A 21,250-nucleotide genomic window follows, 5' to 3' on the forward strand; every position below is an offset into this window, starting at 1 on the left:
TTTCTTCCTATCCACCAGATATAAAATCGGATGGCCTATATTGCAGGGTGCTAGGCACACCATCATCACTAACTCTGTTATTTACAAGAGTAAAGACTAGCAAGATGCCCGTGCATTGCATGGAACATAGAGATCTTGTGGGAGAAAAGGATGAACGAGGGAAGGCCTTATCTGCAAATGTGGAGAGGAGTGCGGGTAAATTGTCATAGTTTCCGTCATATCCCTCGGATATAGATCGGACGACCTATAATGCAGGATGGCAGGCACACCATCATCACCAACTCTGTTTTTATAAGAGTAGAGATAGGCCATCCGATTTATATCCGACGGATAGGAAGTAAACTGTGGCAATTTTGCAAAAAGATACCCGCACCCCTCTCCACATTTGCAAATAAGTCCTTCCCTCGTCCATCCTTTTCTCCCACAAGATAAACTACACATACAAATGCATCTTGATGTTCCATGCAACGCACGAGCATCTTGCTAGTATAAGAGGGGTGTGGGTATTTTTTGCAAAATTGCCATAGTTTCCTACCTATCCGTCACATATAAATCGGACAGCCTATACTGCAGGATGGCAGGCACACCATCATCAATAACTCTGTTTTTTATCTATACCCCTATATAGTGTGCGAATAATTTTGAAAGATGGTCATTGGATGAAGCCAATCCGACGATGCAGAGATGGCAAATCCGAGCACTACCGACCGTTGGATATCATCTATGTTTAACCAAATTCTGCCATATGTAGAATACTCCATGGTTGAACTAAATCATAATGCACAAATCTCAAAACACAAGCACTTCTCCTTTGTTCTAGAATCTTCCGTATCATAATTCCCAGAAAAAATTCCTAGATGAATTGCCATTATGTTTTTACTTTATGCTTTACAACGCACAATTCCATGAATCTTAAAATAGATTATCTTTTTTATAAAAGCTAATTGATTTTGAATGCGATGGACTATAAAAATTAAACGAACATCTACATCATGCATATATGACTCAAAGCTTACATGCTATAGTGTGGCGTTTATTCCTAATTTGGTTGCCAAATCTAATGCGTGCAATGCATGTGTACCTTACTAGTAAGAGTAGAGTAGAGATAGAGATAGAGATTACTACTACCAATGTTCTACCACTGCCACACCCACACGTGATTCCCACGACGCCGCTCCAACCCACGGCACGACGTCCCCTGACGTGCGCCTCATCCCTCTCGGCCCCACCGCTCCTCTGCCTTTGTGTGCATGACATGCGGGCTAGCTGAACTGCGGTGACCATCAACTTTCTACAACAGCCACACCCGATTGGACACGGTTTGCCTGCTCCGCTTCCGTGCTCCGATTCGTACTCCCGTACCATCAAATTTTCATCCAGCGGCTGTGACACATTTCGACCCGGGCATCAATCCTCAGCTAGAGTACTTCTGTACTACATGTAGTACCCGCCGGTGTGGCCATCTACGCCTCATAACACCTCGACGCCCAGCTGTGGCACCCTCGCCACGGCCACACCACCACCGGCCGGTTCATCCCGAACGAGTGAGTCGCGAACCACGCCACCACCATGAGAATGACATGTGGGCCAGCCGCATTTAAGGTCCGCATGTCATTGACTCATAGGCCGGTGCACTAAGCCACTGAAGCTCGGTCCCGTGGGCCCCGAGAGGGAAATGTAACTCCTGCAGCAGGCCTTGTGGTGCTCCCGCAGTACGAGCTCGTGCCAAACCCGGGTGATATTCAACTAGTATGGTACACGTGCATTGCACGCATTCTACTCTCTATATTTGTATATTTGTAAAAATACGGTCAGTTGACTTCATAATACGCTCATTGCGGTCGACATATACATTTTCCGGTGTTTATACGGTCACTAGCACACCCTGGCTGAGTATGTGTGTGCATGCACGTGTAGGTTGAGCACTTGAGCGTGACGGTGTGTGTTCCATCGTGTGCTCAGACATGCATGCATTAGGGCGTCGCGCGCGTTTTTGCGTCCATGTGTATGTGTGACTGTTGCATGCATGCACGAGGTTGTAGTCCCTCACATTCACATGTTCGTAAGTCAATGCTTTGTCAAAATGTTGCATGCAAGGTTTAATCATTCGTTGCTCACGCATGCATTACCGATATTAATACATTGGTAAAGACAATTTCTTGAGGAAAATGAGCTCATGAATTGAGTACAAAGGGGACCAATAAGCCAGGATGGAGGGAGTACTAGTAGTGAACTAGAAGGAGGGAGTAGGTACTAGTAGTACGTAACAACGTGCAGTAACGAAATTCCTCTATGTGCATCCTTTCTACGTGTCTCTATACTCTTATGAAAACAGAGTCGGTGATGATGGTGTGACTGCCATCCTGCAATATAGGTCGTCTGATTTATATCTGACAGATAGGAAGGAAACTATGGCAATTTTGCAAAAAGATACCCACACCCCTCTCCTCATTTGCAAACATAAGGCCTTCCCTTGTTCATCCTTTTCTCCCACAACATAAACTACTCATACAAATGCATCTTGATTTTCCGTGCAACGCATGGGCATCTTGCTAGTTATGAATAAATAACACTCTATCAACGAGCCCCATCAGACACCACAATTCTTGGCTTCCGTGCTACAGCTAGATCTTCCCCTCGTTTATGTTTTCCAACCCGGCGGCGGGCGGGGTGCGGTTTGAAAATAGTCGGTTTGCTCAACGACGGTCCCACATGAAAGTGAAAATGCCAGGCGACAAGCCTTCCATAGCTATGTGGCATGCCGGACGGGCCGTGGAGTACTCCCGCCCGGGCGTGTGGGGGTGCGACGCGAACGCGACATGCCTTTTCCTCTTACTGGCAATGTGCCCGTGTGTTGCGATGATTCCCCGGCGTGTGGGGGTGCGACGCGAACGCGGCAGGCCTTTTCCTCTTATTGTCCTAGTACATCATAGTCGTTATATGCAGATCTGATGGTCAGAAATGATGGATGGAAAACACACCATCATCACCAACTGAGACTTTTATAGGAGTACGGAAATGCCACAACTTACCTCACAGCCGTTAGATGCAGATCTAATGGTCAGAAACGACGGATGTCAGACACACCACCATCACCAACTGAGTCTTTTATAGGAGTAGTAGGAGTAGAGAAAAATGTATAAATTGTAACATTTGGTTCTGCTCCTTGGCATGATTGATAGATAGAAATAACGATTGGAAACGCTAGGGCGGGGCTATCTCCGCCAGATAAGCAGGGTACGTAGTAGCTAGGTTGGCGCATCGTCGGTTTGGTCACATGTGGTCTGACATGTTCTAGTGTTTCTAGCAAGATGCCCGTGCGTTGCACGAAGTTGATGGAAAAGGTAAGCACAACTTATAAATTGATGGATGGAGTACTAGTTACAGTGATGCATAAGCAAAGGGATCGCACATGTCAGTATTGACTGGAACAAGAATGCAATAGCACAATAAGAATTAAGGCCACGATGATGCGATCGCAGTGGTGGTTACAGGAGGCAAGAAGAAAGATGCATCCATCAATGTACGACCTCCTCCTCCTCAACTTAGTGCGTCGGGCCACCGACCGGCGGCATTTGTGGCGAGGTCAAGGTGCTTCTCAGCAAAGGCATCCAAGGCTTCCAGCTTGTTGAGGAAGGCCAACGTTGTAGCGTCCTCAATGGCCTTGTAGATACCTATGTACATGATTTGCTCGTACATGTGGATGTGTAGGTCGACGAATTCTTGCAGGGCGAGGCGCCTCGCGGCGAGCGCAACCTCTAGGTGGACATTCTTCGCGGCGTCGGCGAGCAGTCGCAGGGCCACCAGTGCTTGAAAGAGGTTCCGGCCATGGAGGCCGATTAGGGTGGCAGGCAATGAGGAGCTCGGGCGTGCGGGCTAGAGGAGTACGACGATTTCATCCCTGAGCTTCTTGAGGACGGTGAACTTGTTGGTGGTGGAAAGGATCATCTGGTCCAACTGAGAGTCGTAGTTGGCGTCGACGGTGGCCATCCACCAGCCGGTCGTGAACACCGTCTGGAGACGATCCTTGGCGCCATGCCGCAGGCTGGCGTCGTGGACCATCTGGCACAGCCGGTTGCCGCTCGCGCGCATCGCTGCCATGGGTCTGAAGTGAGCACTTTTGCGCTTAGTGTAGATGCTTAGGCAAATGCTTAGGTGCGTACGATGTGGTAGATGCATTGGAATGGAGGGGCGCCTTTATATGAGTGCAAACTGCGTTGCATTCACATCGTGCAGCCTCTTTTCCTGGTCCTCCTCCCATTACTTCCCTCATGCATGCATGATGTTAATTGAAGGAGGATGCATCATTGGTCGTTCAACATTTCGGGAACCGCTAACCCTCCCTCATCTGCATTAAAGCCGTATCGGGAACTGCACCGCCCGCTGTCAAATCGAATAGTACCGCGCCGCCCGCTGCATGCCTGGCTGAACACGCCTCCTCGCCTCCATCAAACCCCTCCATTAAACCCGCATGCAAACCAAGAAACCTACTATGGCCACACGTCCGTTCATGAGCGGGCTGGAATTAAATGCAACACCGGACGAGCTCCTCCCGTCCGCCATCAGTTTAAACGCCGGCCAAGCTCCTACCGTCCGCCCTCTATTTAAACGAGGCCAGACAGACAGCGGGCAAGAATCGCACCCCTCCGCCGCTCCCCCATCTCCTCCTTCACCATTTTCTCCACTCTTCCGATGGCTTCCGAGGAGCCGTTCTCCGGCATACTACCCGGCTGGGTGGCCCGCTGAGCCCTCCAGATACGGGCGAGGCCGCTCGGTGCTTCATCAACCTCGCTTGGCCCGACGGAGCCAGTTGCCGCCCCAATTCGGCGTGTGGTTTAGCAACTCGCCACTCCAGTTCAGCTCGATGAGGAGTGGCGAGTTGCTCCACGCCGGCACGGCGGCGAGCACGCCTATACGGGAGTCGTGGCTGCCGTGTCGTACCGCGGCACTAGTGTCTGCGATGGACGCGCCTCCCGTGTCTGTGGGCGCGCCTCCCGTGCCTGCGGCAATGCCATGCAGGCAGAGATAGAAGCCGGGTGCGTGGAGAGCTATGAGTCGGTGGCCAGCTTCTCCGTGTCCGCTGCCACAATCGAGGAGAAGTAGAACACGGGAGGCCGCCGCCACTTGGGTCCCATGAAGGCCACCGCCGAGGCGACGACTGCGCATTCAGGTGGTTTCTTTGCTGCTTCGTCTCTTCCTAGGACCTTCTTCGACCCCGCAAGTGTCTGCCGGACATGAGGAAGACAAAGGGATCCACGGGCGGCCATTTAGATTAGGTACTCCCTCTCCGGCTGGCGGGAAATTTTTGTATCTATAACTAAAATAAGTCTAGATACATCCATTTCTAGGACAAGTATTTCCAGACGGAGGGAGTATTAATTATACGTTGAGAGCCGGATTAGCACCGCTTAGTTCATGTAAATGTAATGAAATCCATCATGTTTATATGAAGATCCGGCTTTTTATACAAAATCATGCATGCTTATATGAAAACAGTCCGTGTTTGCACAAATTTCATCTGGTTGGTTAGAGTTGTGAAAATGTATGCCGCTGGCGTTTGATGTCGCCCTCCGCGGAAGGAAGCGGGAGGAAATTTGCCGGCTGCCGTTGGAGATGCTCTAATGCTGGAAATAATAGAGTCACATCCAATCCATTTGAGTTAATTGTGTGTATGATTCTCCCCCTATAAAAAGTTAATTGCATGTACAGTGTACACGTGACTTGCAGGGTGGCTACAGCTTCGTACAGAAAATTAAAAACAAACAAGTCCATCCTTAGTGTTGTATTCTAAGTACTTTGTGGGTTCCACTGTAGCGAAAGAAGTATATATCAAATAAGTAATATATAACAGAAAAATCTAAAGTTAAAGACAGAATTCGAGCTCTGGTCATCGCATTGCGAGCATCTGGCGCTAACCAGTCCAGCACATTTTTATTGTAGATCATGCTGGAGATATATCTCCATGTCTACTCTTATACTCCATCCGTTCCTAAATATTTGTTTTTTTCAGATTTCAAATGGACTACCACATACGGATGTGTATGTAGACATATTTTAGATTGTAGATTCACTCATTTTGCTCCGTATGTAGTCACTTTTTGAAATCTCTAAAAAGACAAATATTTAGGAACGGAGGGAGTAGAAAACAGAGTTGGTGATGATAGTGTGTGTGCCATCCTGCAATGTAGGCCGTCAGATTTATATCTAACGGATAGGAAGGAAACTATGGCAATCTTACAAAAAGATACCCACACCCCTCTCCACGTTTGCAAATAAGGCCTTCCCTCGTTCATCATTTTCTCTACTCTTACTAGCAATGTGCCCGTGCGTTGCAACAGATCCAAAATACTCCCTCCGTCCGGAAATGCTTGTCATCAAAATGGATAAAAAGAGATGCACCTAGAACTAAAATACGTCTAGATACACCCCCTTTTATCCATTTTGATGACAAGTATTTCCGGACGGAGGGAGTATAATAATACATGTTCACAAACTTGAAAGAAAAACACTCTAGTTTGGTGTATATATCACTAAAAATATACTCGTATTAGGTTTCACTCAAAATATATTCCTTCTGGCTGTTTTGATGAGGTGGGGGAGGGATGTGGTTGGTTTCAAGATACTAAGGGGTTTCTACATATTGGAGTAGAGAAGTGGGGTCTTGTTGCGAAAATGCCACGACTTACATCATAGTCGTTAGATGCAGATCTGATGGTCAGAAATGACGGATGGCAGACACACCATCATCACCAACTGAGTCTTTTATAGGAGTCTCTACTCTTATAAAAAAACAGAGTTGGTCATTTTGCAAAAAGATACCCACACCCCTCTCCACATTTGCAAGTAAGGCACTCCCTCGTTCATCCTTTTCTCCCACAAGATACACTACTCATACAAATGCATCTTGATGTTCCGTGCAACACATGGGCATGTTGCTAGTAGAGATAAAAACAGAGTTGGTGATGATGGTGTGCCTGCCATCCTGCAATATAGGCCGTCCGATTTATATCTGACGGATAGGAAGTAAACTATGGCAATTTTGCAAAAAGATACCCACACCCCTCTCCACATTTGCAAATAAGGCCTTCCCTCGTTCATCCTTTTCTCTCACAAGATAAACTACTCATATAAATGCATCTTCATGTTCCGTACAATGCATGGGCATCTTGCTAGTCTCTCACGATATATGTGTGTGTTTGAAAGAGGAGTAGATAGATTACTATCAAGATCGAGGTGCCACCCTACTCCTTCGGTGTCGGGTAGTGTGTGTGTGTGTGTTTGAGAGAGAAGCCAGTCGATAGAACAGTATCAAGATCGTGGTGTCACCCTACTCCTTCTGTGTCGGGAAGTGTGTGTGGGTGGGTGGGTGGGCAGTGACACTTACATATCTCTACTCTTCTAAAAACAGAGTTGGTGATGATGGTGTTCCTGCCGTCCTGCAATATAGGCCACCCGATTTATATCTGACGGATAGGAAGGAAACTATGGCAATTTTGCAAAAAGATACCCACACTGCTCTCCACATTTGCAAATAAGGCATTCCCACGTTCATCCTTTTCTCCCACAAGATAAACTACTCATACAAATGCATCTTGATGTTCCGTGCAACGCATGGGCATCTTGCTAGTAGGGAGAAGGAGTTTGTGTGACACATATCTACATGTAACGCCCACGATGCGGCTATATCTCCCACGTGTCGAGGCACGACTTAGAGGCATAACCGCATTGTAGGTATTCTTGCAAGAAGGGTCATCTTCACACAATCCCATGTAATTAACAAGAATGGGATAACGAGAGTTGTCTTACAATCGCCACTTCACACAATACATAAATTAATTCATACATCATCCAAATCCACACATAGCCCGACTACGGTCAAATCCGAATGAAAATAAGAAAACCCCAAATGCTAGATCCCCGAACGTCCCAACTGGGCTCCACTACTGATCATCAGGAAACGAAACATAATAACAACCACGTTCCTCGTCGCACTCCCACTTGAGCTCGGTTGCGTCACCTGCACTGGTATCGTCGGCACCTGCAACTGTTTTGGTAGAATCTGTGAGTCACGAGGACTCAGCAATCTCACACCCGCGAGATCAAGACTATTTAAGCTTATAGCAAAGGATGGTGTAATGAGGTGGAGCTAACATACGCAAATGAGAGCGAGAAGAGAAGTAACGCAACGGTCACGAAGCTAGAAATGATCAAGAAGTGATCCTGAAACTACTTACGCACATTCATAACACGAACCATGTTCACTTCCCGGACTCCTCCGAAAAGAGACCATCACGGCTACACACACGGTTGATGTATTTTAATTAAGTCAAGTGTCAAGTTCTCTACAACTGGACATTAACAAATTCCCATCTGCCTCATAACCGCGGGCATGGCTTTCGAAAGATAATACCCTGCAGGGGTGTCCCAACTTAGCCCATTATAAGCTCTCACGGTCAACGAAGGATAAACCTTCTCCCGCGAAGACCCGATCAGTCTCGGAATCCCGGTTTACAAGACATTTCGACAATGGTAAAACAAGACCAGCAAAGCCGCCCGAATGTGCCGACAAATCCCGATAGGAGCTCCACATATCTCGTTCTCAGGGCACACCGGATTGTCCAAGCTTCCGATAGGCGAGCCCAGAGTTGCCCCTAGTGGCCACCGGCGGCTGACAGGTTGGACCAACACTCAGAGGAGCGCTGGCCCGGGGGTTTAAAATAAAGATGACCCTCGGGCTCGCGAAAACCCAAGGGAAAAAGGCTTAGGTGGCAAATGGTAAAACCAAGATTGGGCCTTGCTGGAGGAGTTTTATTCAAGGCGAACTGTCAAGGGGGTCCCATAAATCACCCAACCGCGTAAGGAACGCAAACTCAAGGAACATAACACCGGTATGACGAAAACTAGGGCGGCAAGAGTGGAACAAAACACCAGGCATAAGGCCGAGCCTTCCACCCTTTACCAAATATATAGATGCATTAATTAAATAAGAGATATTGTGATATTTCAAAATATCCATGTTCTAACATGGAACCAACTTCAACTTCACCTGCAACTAGCAATGTTATAAGAAGGGCTGAGCAAAAGCGATAACTTAGCCAAACAATGGTTTGCTAGGAAAGGATGGTTAGCGGCTGGACATGGCAATATGGGAGGCATGATATAGCAAGTGGTAGGTAGCGCAGCATAGCAATAGAATGAACAACTAGCAAAGCAAAGATAGAAGTGATTTCGAGGGTATGGTCATCTTGCCTGCAAGGTTCTCAGAGTTGTCGAAAGCTTGATCCTCGTAAGCGTACTCAATAGGTTCCTCGTTCACGAACTCGTCTCCCGGCTCTACCCACAGCAAGAACACAAGCAATGGAGCCACAATCAATCACGGGAAATGCGCACGCAACATGATGCAATACATGCATGATATGCGAGATGTGAAATGCGATGCATATGCGTGCTCCGGAAGAAAAAAGGATGAACAAGGCATCAACTTGGCAAACCAAGTATGCCACTGGAAAGATGAAATGATTTCGGTCGAAATCGATATAAAGATCACCGGAAACGGATGCACGGTTTGCAAACGGCGAGCAAAACAAGAATGACACGATTCTGCGATTAACAGCATGATAGCACTTAGAATACATCAAGTAACTATGCTACGGCAACCCAACATAGCAACAAAGCATATGGAAGTAATCTACAAGAGATTCTTGACAAAAGATGAACACTGAGCTACGGCTAGATCACGATATAACAGGTTCAAACAAGCATGGCAAAAGTGCAAAAGATATCAGCTTCACAGACTTGGTGAAAATACTGAACATGGCTGAAACAGCATCAGGTAGCAATGTTCAGAGCAAGCAAAACACCTGCTACAGGAACTTATCATAGCAAAACAAGGCATGGAATGAGTCTACTAAAAGCATGGAACAAACGTCACTTACTGATAATGAGCCAAAAAGGATCAGAAAATATGATGGCACCCATGTAAACATAGCAAGTTTCGTTAACAGGTTTCAGACTTGGCAGAAAACAGAGCATGGCATTAACAGAATTATGAAGGCATCTTTGTGAGCTCGATGCACTCATCACAAAGCAATGCATGACAAAAGAAGCATACCTACAGCAGGATGGCATGTTCATGAAGCTAACCATGGCAAGAGCAACTTCATAGCATGTATGGATCAACTACAACAACCTTGGCAAAATTGAATATCACGTTAACATTCTGCCAGGAACATTTTATAGCAAAAGTAGAGCAAGATTAAGGCATACTAGGGCACTCCATAGTTGCAAACAGGGGCATGGATGGATAGAGCACAACTATAACTATAAAACATCCTTACTGAACATACCCAAAAGAAGCATGGATCTCACTGTAGCCACATTGATACATGGCAACAAAATAACAGCAAGTAAAAAACTTGGCAAAAACCCAAGTCCCTGAAAACAGAAACATCACGAAGCCTAGTTTGCATGCTTGTGCTAGTCACCACATAGATCACACAAATACATGGCATACACCTCTGTAAAGATGGCATGGCATAGATCAAAACACCTGTAGAGCTCATGCCCATAAGATGCACACATGAAATGCAACAAAAATAACAAAACATCAAGTTTTGATAAATAACAGCAGTAAACATCATATAGCACTATTGCACCAGAGCTTTGGGCACCAAGATGAACTCAAACAAGCATGTCACAATGGAAAAAAATGAAGAGCATCGCGTGATGAACATTTCGATATATCATGCATGCAAAACGGAGCAGTATGCAATGAGATATGCCATGATGAACAGAGCAACATAATATGACAGAAAAAAACTTGGGGGAAATTTCGGGGTCAACCTCTCCGATCTAGATCTGGCGCGGAGATCGAAGTTCGCCGGAGTTGGAGGGCGGGGCGGCCGGAGCTCGGGGCCGGACCTCGCCGGAGGAGGCGCTGGCGACGAGGAGGCGCGGGACGGCGGCGGGGACGGGCGCCGGCGCGAGAGGAGGCGCGGGCGGCGGCGGTCGGCGTCGATGCGGCGGCGGTCGGCGTCTATGCGGGGCCGGAGCGAGGCGGCGATGGGAAACGGGGTCTGCGGGAGGAGGCGGAGGCGCGCGCGGGCGGCGGGGCGCGGGCGCGGGCGGCGGGAGGCGACGATACGGGCCCGCGGGCCGGTGATGGGCTTCGCGGGCCGGCGACGGCGTGCCATGTGGCGTGGTGGGATTGGTGCGGGTGCGGCGGCGGGTTCGTCCGGCGCGCGACGGACGCGTCCGGCGGCAGAGAGGGGAAAGGGTTAGGGTTGGTCTGCGCGAAAAATCCGAGGGGGTCGCTTATTTATAGCTAGAGGGAGCTAGGAGACTCCAAATGGAGTGCGGTTTTCCCCCACACGATCGCGATCGATCGACTGAGAGCATGGAGGTGACTTAGGTGGGTTATTGGGCTGTTTGGAGGGGGGTTTGGCTGCATCACACAAAAGGCCTTTGCGGTTACCCGGTTAACTGTTGGAGCATCAAACAACCTCCAAATGGAACGAAACTTGACAGGTGGTCTACCAGTGGTGTACCAAGGCCACTTGGCAAACTTCGGTCCATTCCGAGAACGTTTAACACCCGCTCACGAAAAGAGACAAGAGGGGTGCGCCGGTGCATGTGGGAGTGTCGGATTGCAAAACGGACAACGGGGAAAATGCTCGGATGCATGAGACGAAGACGTATGCAAATGAGATGCGCATGATGACATGATATGAGATGCATGAAATGAAAAAAATGCAAAACGAAGACGAAACCCAACCACGGAGGGAATATCATAACACATAGCCGAAAATGGCAAGAGTTGGAGTTACAAATATGGAAAGTTACATCCGGGGTGTTACACTATACTAAGGGATAGGTAGATAGGATGTGTGCGAGGCATACTTAAAGCATCACGGAGATAAACAAACGATGTGCATGCAAGTGCCGGAAAAATGAAGCGATAAACAATGTCTACGTGTGTGTGTGTGAGAGAGAGAAAGAGAGAGGGAGAGAGAGAGAGAGGGAGAGAGAGAGCAAAGTCTCAAAACAAAAGGTGCTCTCCTGGAATCCCATTGTATGTATTCATATGGTTCCGAAACTCGAGTTAACCTTAGGCATATGTGTGAGAGACATAATTATCCTGTAAGACATTAGTGGCTGTGGGTGGGCGGAATTAAAGGGGTGGGCGTGTTCGACAGAGAGAGCGTGTGTGTTTCTGTGGGAGAGAATTGTAGGACGGGGTAGAAATACGAATTCCAACCTTGACGGAGGGAGAGAAATACATGAAGTGGGCATGTGTGATTCCGATGCCCATGAGATATGTATGCGTGTGAGAGAGATTGCACAATTCATTCACGTATCACTATCTAGTGATCATGGACGTGCATCGCTTGAACATAAATAAATATTTGCTTCCTATCGTGGCCAAAGGTACAATATGGATTCAACGCTATAAAGATAGGACACTCACATATCACATTTTTTCTATCTAAATAAACCTTTTCAATTGTGCATGCCAAAGTTACAGTGATGTTTCTTCAAACAACCAATGTAGCTATCATGTACATGCACCATTGTTACTCTTGCATGCAAATTCATTAGTCTTGGATGATTTAAGGTTCTATTATGAAGTAATATATGTAATATTCATATATGAATTCAACAGGTACGGAATTTATGAAATGGAGGCTATGTAATCATATGAGGTAACACTTTTAAGTAGCGGACTACAATATCCATTTCTTTTTGTGCGCCTCTACACTAACACGTCAATGCATTATGTTTAAAGTAAATAATCAATGGCACTAGATTATCTATTTACACGAGAAATACATAGGCTGAGCGTTTGATCCCTTTTTTGTGAACGCGCCTCTACACCGGTACGATTGGTCGCGCCCGTGTGAACGTCCAAGTTATCGGCGCATCATCCTGAGTTATTGTCTTTTTTTCTGGGGTGGACTTCACACTAGTTATTAACTGCTGACGCGTGCCCCGTGTACACAGTCTCGCATGACCTTCCCGCTAGCACGGTCCAAAATTAGTTGAAACTGGATACGAACAATCCCGCGGGTGGTAAAATCTCCTGCCTCCTTCTAAAATTTCCGCCACCTAGTCTTTAGCATGCGAAATTCCCCTTTTGTCCTTGGTGCACGGAGAACAACAGTAACAATACCGCCCTCATCTACATAATAGGTCGGGGCTGCTTTGGTAACTTCCGGTTCCCCCCACCACACGACACCCCCATTTCTTCTCCCCCTCCCGCAAAAACGACTAACTCCACAGCACCACAACATCTTACATGACGCCGTCCGTACTTCATCGGCCTTTCTACCCCTCCCCTCTCGAAACCCTAGACTGCTCATCCACCGGCGTACCAGAGCCCATTCACTGCCAGCGGTGTCCACCTCGCCGGATCTGCTTCTGCGGCCGCATCTACCCCTCCCACCTCCACTAGAAACAAGTAGACTGCTCATCCACCACTGTACCATATCCCATTCAGTGTCGGCCTTGTTCACGGCACCGGATCTACTTCGCCGGTACTCTCGTCAACCGCAGCACATCTGCAGTGGCTCATTCATACTCTGTCGGGACCCCGATTCTAAGTCACACCGATCTAGCCTGTAACACCTCATATCACTTTGCGGCCTCACGCACGGTATTCCCACGGGTGTCGCCTTACCATGGCCCGGGACCGTTTGCGCCTTTTGGCTCACGTATATGACAATGTCGCTAGCATCCATATGACAGAAAACCCAGGCCGACATGGCTAGTCGTGAACCCAAAATGGCACTAACGTATGGGGACAAGCATACATGAATCAACATCGAACGTGTCGGTCAGCAGCGTGCGAATCCGGGCTGTAGCACTGGGCTAACAGGACTCCGGGAACCCGGGCTGTAGCAGGCTAGGCAGGACTCCGGATGTCACCGCGTGACATTTCCCCGAAGGGACAGACACAGGAACGATATGAAACACATGCCGGCCAGTCAGGTGTCCAGAGCAGTAGTGCTGGGCTAGCAGGACTCCGGTGAACCGGGCTGTAGCGGACTACTATGGCTCAAGGAGGCACTAGACTACATTTCCCCATAAGAGAGGCTGCTAACACTACAGGAATCTGCTACTTTTCCGTCTGCCACGGCGGACGGCAAAGGCAAGGGTGGCGGACGGCAAAGAGCTTTGCCGTTTGCCGCGGACGGCAAAAGGCTCCGGCAAAGTAGGCTATGGTAACGAGCTTCTTTGCCGTCTGCTTTCTGAAGCGGACGGCAAAGGGGCCTTTGCCATAAGCGGCGGACGGCAAAGAAAGCCGACGGAAATAAATTCGCTGTTAGTCTGTTAGGCGTCTAACGGCAGCCTTTGCCGTCCGCGGCTGACGGCAAAGAGCTTCAAGCCTTTGCCGTCTGCCACTGTAGGCAAACTGACCAAATGGGTCAGGTGCCAGGAAGCACAGGTGGTTGCCACGTGGCTTATTTGCCGTCCGCGGCGGACGGCAAAGAGCCCTTTGCCGTCGGTGGCAGACGGCAAAGAGCCTGTACAACCCTGTTTTTAATTTAATTCATTCAATTTGACAGCAATTCATAGATATACAGAGATATACACAGCAATTCACATATATACACAACAAGCATATCCAGCACACAAGTTTCATCATATATACATACATAACCAACACATATATAGTTCCATCCTTACATATTACAAAAGTTTCACATTATTCATCCTACACCGTTGTCCATCCATCCATATAACAAGTTCCAACCATGCAAGTTCATTGATACAAAATAAAAGCACAAATGGAAAAGAAGCACTCCATCCATGCAAGCTTCCGTGAATTAAATCAAATCTGCAAAATGATAAACAAGATGTTAGAAAAAGAAGAAGAAAAAGAAGAAGAAGAAGAAGACTATAAGAAATAAGCATACTTAAGTAAAATGGAGCTAACCTAGAAGAAAATGAAGAAGAAGAAGAAGAAGACTAGAAGAATACTAGAAGAAGACTAGAATAATAATAATAATAATAATAATAATAATAATAATAATAAGAAGAAGAAGAAGACTATAATTAAGCTTATTATATAAACTTGGTCATTTTGTGCTAACATAAGTAATTTTGGAGTTAACCTATAGGAAACTAAGCATATTAGAGATAACTTAGCATATTAGAGCCAACTTAGGTAAAATGGAGCCAACCTAGCTAATTATGCCATCTTTGAGTGAACTAAGCATATTAGAGCTAACTTATAGCTAACTTATGTCATTTTGGAAGAACAAGAAGAAGACTATAAGCTTATTATGTAAACTTGGTCATTTTGTGCTAACATAAGTAATTTTGGAGCTAACCTATAGGAAACTAAGCATAGTAGAGATAACTTAGCATATTAGAGCTAACATATGTAACTAAGCATATTAGAGCTAACATAGGTAACTAAGCATATTAGAGCAAACTATATATAGATCATTTTGGAGATCTGACATACCTGACATAGTTCAGTTCTCATTGTTCTTCTCCTTCTCCTTCCTCAGCCTGATGCGCCAAGAGCGGCGAGGCGGTGGAGGCGGTGGAGGCAGTGGGATGTAGTCTTCTACCACAATTGGCGTGGTCATGTCGCCCAGCTGTGGGATCGCCGGCGCCACCACCATCGCTAGGTCATCCTCAGCCACCACCATCTCTTGCCCATGGTGCGCCACCACCATCTCCTGCCCTTGGTCGGCCACCACCATCGCTAGGAGGTCATCCTTAGCCTGATGCCCACTCTGCTCCTCTTCTTCCCCACTCTGCTCCTCTTCTTCCCCACTCCAGTCCGGATCATCCTCCTTGCTGTCTTTGCTGCAGCCCGAATCGCTACTGCTTTTGCTACAGCCAGAATCACTGCTGCTTTGGCTGTAGCCAGTGTCGCTGCTGCTGCTCCCATTGCCTGTCCAAATGCAACAATTAATGACCGTTAACAATCGATGCAAGACAAAGCCAAATGTAGAGGAATAAGAAGAGGCAGAACGTACCGGCATCATCGTCGTCAGCGTAGCGCATGCGACACATAGTCGCGTTGAACACCTTCACGATGAGCATGTTGGCGTCGTCGTCGTGCCTGAAGAGAAGGAAGTACCCCAGCCGCAGGTCGTAGGCACGGTAGAACTTCTCCCAGCCATGACACAGGTACATGTGGCCCTCCTTGATCACCAAGTCCACGTCCCACAGCCTGCGAACCCCGCTGCCGGCCTGTCGCAGCTTCACATTATTTGGCGGATCTTCACCCAGCATGTTCATATAAGTGTCAGACAGCCTCTGCAGTTTGGGACAAGGAGTGATGTAGCAAACAACAGAGTTATCATAATGAGATGGGTGAAGGGGAGATCTCTCCGTCTATATACCTGCCTCTTGGAGGAAGTCCCAAGTATGATACTGAAGAACTCGAAAGCATCCAACTCGTACTTCGGTGTGGCAGAGCGGAGACAGCGGTGACGGCCTCCCCCCATCTCTAATAAGCAGCAGAAGAGACCAATTAGTATCTAGCTAGAAGCATATCTATAAACATAGAGCCAAGTTTCTAGACATGAAAGAAAACTGAGAAAAAAAAAGCAATGCACTTGTGCTCAACAACATCAACAACACTTAGTTAATTTGGTAGGTTAGTTGGCAATGGCAATTGGCACCCTTCAAAACTAGGGATTTCTTTAGACATGAAAGAAAACTGAAAATGTTGAAAAAAAGAGCATAGTAATCTAAAAATAGGGGGAAAGTACACTTCTTCTTTCTCCTCTTTATCTTCTTCTTTTTTTCATCTTTCATCTTTCTTCTTAACCAAAACTAAACCTAAAGTTTTTGTTTCTTCTTCTTCTTAACCAAAATAGGGGGAAAATACACTTCTTCTTTCTCCTCTTTATCTTCTTCTTTTTTTCATCTTTCTTCTTTCTTCTTAACCAAAAAAGAGCACTAATATTTACTTCACTGAAAGATTTTTCACTTTGAAGGGAAATAGTTTTTGTTCCATCATCTATTAATAATATAACAATAATAATTCATTATATGGCAATGAGTTGAGAAATCTGGCACTACATTATTTAAACAACACAGAATAAAGCATAATGTACTAACTAATGCTATCTATGCTCTGATGTACAATGTACTAACACAGAATACAGAATAAAGCAATGACTACTAGTGAGAATTGAGATTATACACAATTATAGTAGAGAAATGCTATCTATGCTCTGATGTACAACATGACACATCTGACTTAGCCAAGCAAGCAGACATAAATCTGTTATTTAAATTAATCAAGCCATCAAGCAAATCTTCAGCTTGCCATCTCCTATATCGAAGTTCCAACCAAATTCTCTCCATATTATGTTTACTCTAGCTGTACAACAAAAAAGGAACAGTGAACTGCATAAATAAAGGAACAAAAGCCCATAAAGATTATAGGGACCAGCATAACTATCTCCGGTTTATTATCAGCAGAGGAGTTTGAATATGAATAAGCAACACGACCGGTGAACAAAAGGAACAAGGCATTTGCAACTGCAAATATTAATATACTGATAAGATACATATATTCCAAAGCAAGCTGGGGTGCAAGGAGCATCGCAGTCTTAGAAGTTTAGCAAAAGGAAACGGGTACTAATATGAAACAAAAAATGGGTTGCAAGACTGAAAACTAATATTGCACTCCAAAATGCGCGTCTCCAAGGATCCAATTCATCAAAATTAAAATTCTACTCCCTCCATTGGGCATAAATAATTTTTTCCATAAGGTTGCTAATTTTTTGTACATAGCATCATGGGCAGAGAAGAATTGTGGAAATAAAACATCAGCAACAACACAGAACAATTAACAACTCTTGTCACTTTCGTGAACCACTAGTGAGAATTGAGATTATACACAATTATAGTAGAGAAGATGCTATCTATGCTCTAAACCTAAACTAAAGTAAACCTAAACTAAACCAAACCTAAAATAAACCTAAACTACACTTAAAATACAGAAACAAAAACAGAAAAAACAAGAGATCTCACCGGGTGGAGGAGGGGGCACCGGAGGGGTGGGGCGGCCGCGGTGGTGGAGGAGAGGGGCGCCGGGGCGGCCGGGTGGAGGAAGGGGCGCCGGAGTGGCGGGGAGGCGACGATGGTGGAGTAGAGGGGCGCCGGGGCCGCCCGGTGGAGGAGGGAGCGCCGGAGCGGCAGGGCGGCTGCGGTGGTGGAGCAGAGGGGCGCCGGGGCCGCCGGGTGGAGGAGGGAGCGCCAGAGCGGCGGGGCGGCTGCGGTGGTGGAGCAGAGGGGCGCCGGGGCCGCCGGGTGGAGGAGGGAGCGCCAGAGCGGCGGGGCGGCTGCGGTGGTGGAGCAGAGGGGCGCCGGGGCCGCTGGGGTGGAGGAGGGGGTGCTGCGGCGACGTGGGTGGCGTGGGGCGGAGGCGGCTCGGGCACGGGCGGCGTGGCGCGACGACGGGGATGGCGCGGGGCGGGGAAGGGGGTCACCGGGGCTGCTGGGGCGGCGCGGCGACGGGGGTGGCGCGGGGCGGCGGCGGCACGGGGGCGGGATGGTGCGGGGCGGCGGCGGCTCGGGCGCGGGCGGAGAGAGAGAGGGACAGATGTGGGGCGCAGGCGGGCGTCGATGTTGATTTTAGTTAGGGCACGGTTCTTTGCCGTCCGCCAGCAGACGGCAAAGATCCTAGCTAACGGGCGTTAGCTTGGCCACTTTCTTTGCCGTCTGCTAGCGGACGGCAAAGAGGGGGGCCGTTAGGTTTTTTTTAAACAGCTCGTTAGTGGGGCCCACCTCTCTCTTTGCCGTCCGCCAGCCGACAGCAAAGATTCTTTGCCGTCCGCTAGCAGACGGCAAAGAATTGGCTGATGGCAAAGACGTTCTTTGCCATCAGCCAGTTCTTTGCCGTCCGTTTTTCGCAAGCTGACGGCAATATGCTCGATATGTGCAAATACCAAGACTCTACGATATACACATACCAAGCATTTCAATCATACACACAATATGCTCGATATGTGCAAATACAACATGGCATCACAACAAGACTCTACGACTCAGAGTATTTATTCATTAGGCTCCGAAGAGCCAAATATTACAAACATGGGTCTCATGACCCAACATTGAGAGCATACAAGTCAAACACATGCGGAAGCTTAACATGTCTGAGTACAGACATCTACAAATGAAAAAGGCTGAGAAGCCTGACTATCTACCAGATCCTGCCGAGGGCACAAGATCGTAGCTGAGGTATCAAGCTAAACGTCGAAGTCCACACGGAACTACTAGCGAGACCGACGTCTCTCTGCAAAACATAAAATAAGCAAACGTGAGTACAAATGTACCCAGCAAGACTTACATCAGAACTATCTACATATGCATCGGTATCAACAAAAGGGGTGGTGGAGTTTAACTGCAGCAAGCCAGCTTTGACTCGGTGGCTATCCTAAACTACGACTGCAAGTAACTCTTTGAGGTGGCGCACACGAGTCCACATATTCACCATATCAATACTCCACTATGGATCCGCTCCCGTCTCCCTACGAGAACGCCATCCATAGCACTCACACTTATCTTGCGCATTTTAGAGTATCCACTTTCACTTGTCTATGAACTGTTATAGGCAACCCAGAAGTCCATTTCCGCGGACACGGCTATTCGAATAGATGATGTTAACCCTGCAGGGGTGTACTTTGTCACACACGCTCTCGCCACTTACCACCATGTACACGTCGTGTACCTCGGCAACCTTCAAGCGGAAGCCTGGCGAGGGAGTCGGCCACAGCCTACCTAAACACTCAAGTCTCTAGTCCAGGTTTATCGCCTATTCAGGTTCCATCCGCAGGGAGTCCGGCCGAGGTTTCCACATACGGCCCCGAACGATGTGTGCAGGGTTCCCGAGACACCAAACGGGCGCCCGGTACACCGTGCCACGTGCCTACCGCATCACAGCCCACCCCTCGGTCAGCGCTGTCCACGGCCTCTAGCCTCTAGCCGAGAGGGTCCATTGGTTTCGGGCCCAATGCGTGGTAGTAACTGTATCATGGATCACAAACACAGAACTCAGTTCCTGAGGACGGCTTCAATGAGACAACCCACCATGTACCCCTACATGGCCTCTCACCGCTACCTTTACCAAATCGTGTTCACACACTTAGCTCACACACAGTAGGACATGTTCATCACCATTCCAATTCATCCCCGATGAATCAGACCTGACACAACTCTAAGCAGTAGCAGGCATGACAAACAAGCATGAATGAGTAGGCACATCAGGGCTCAAACAACACCTACTCATGCTAGTGGGTTTCATCTATTTACTGTGGCAATGACAGGTCATGCAGAGGATAAGGGGTTCAACTACCGCAACAAGTAACAGTTGAATCGTTGTTGTCCTAATGTAGTAAAGAGAGCAGGAGCGAGAGAGTGGGATTGTATCGGAATGAACAAGGGGGGTTATGCTTGCCTGGCACTTCTGAAGATATTATAGTTCTTCATCAGTGTCATCGATCACGTCGTCGGAATCACGGCTATCGAGAGGGGACAATCACCGGCAAACAAGGAAGAACACAATCAATGCAATGTAGCAATTATGATGCATGATTATGACATGGCAATATGACGTGATTTGGCCTAATGCAACTAGCAACAGAAAGGTTTGGGTTGATTTGAACTCAAGGTTCAAATTCAAATTCAAACTATGAATTCAAATAGTGCATTATCATGTTTTCACCTATACAGCAGGTATAACTTAGTTTGACGTGCATGAAAATGATACAGATGGATAGATTGCATTTTTCTGATAATTTTTCATATATAAATTATTTCATTCTGAGCTACGGTTGATTTTTTATGATTTTAGAAGTTTATACTATTTTCTAGAATTTCCTGAATAAACTTAAATCCAGATAATGAGTTATTGCGTCAGCACTGCGTCACTGTGACGTCAGCTGGATAACAACGCCTAACCAGAGTCAAACCTGACAGTGGGACCCATATGTCATCGACTCAGCTAAATAATATAGTTAACTAGCCTTAAGTTAAACCTAACCAAAATGTCAGTGGGGCCGGGGCCCACATGTCAATGACCCAGGGAGGTCAAATCCCTGGTCAACCAGGGCTAAATCACCGGCGTTTAGCCGCCGGCGGCAGCAGACGCCGCGGGAGGGCTCGGAATCGCTCCTCCGGCGCCCAATCGAGCAGAGGAGGGCACGCGCGGGGAGCTGGGGCTCGCCCGCATCCAGAGCGGCATGCGGCAGCAGCGGGGACGGACGGAGCTCGCCGG

Source organism: Aegilops tauschii, chromosome 2 (assembly GCF_002575655.3).
Source record: "Aegilops tauschii subsp. strangulata cultivar AL8/78 chromosome 2, Aet v6.0, whole genome shotgun sequence".
NCBI lineage: Eukaryota > Viridiplantae > Streptophyta > Magnoliopsida > Poales > Poaceae > Aegilops > Aegilops tauschii.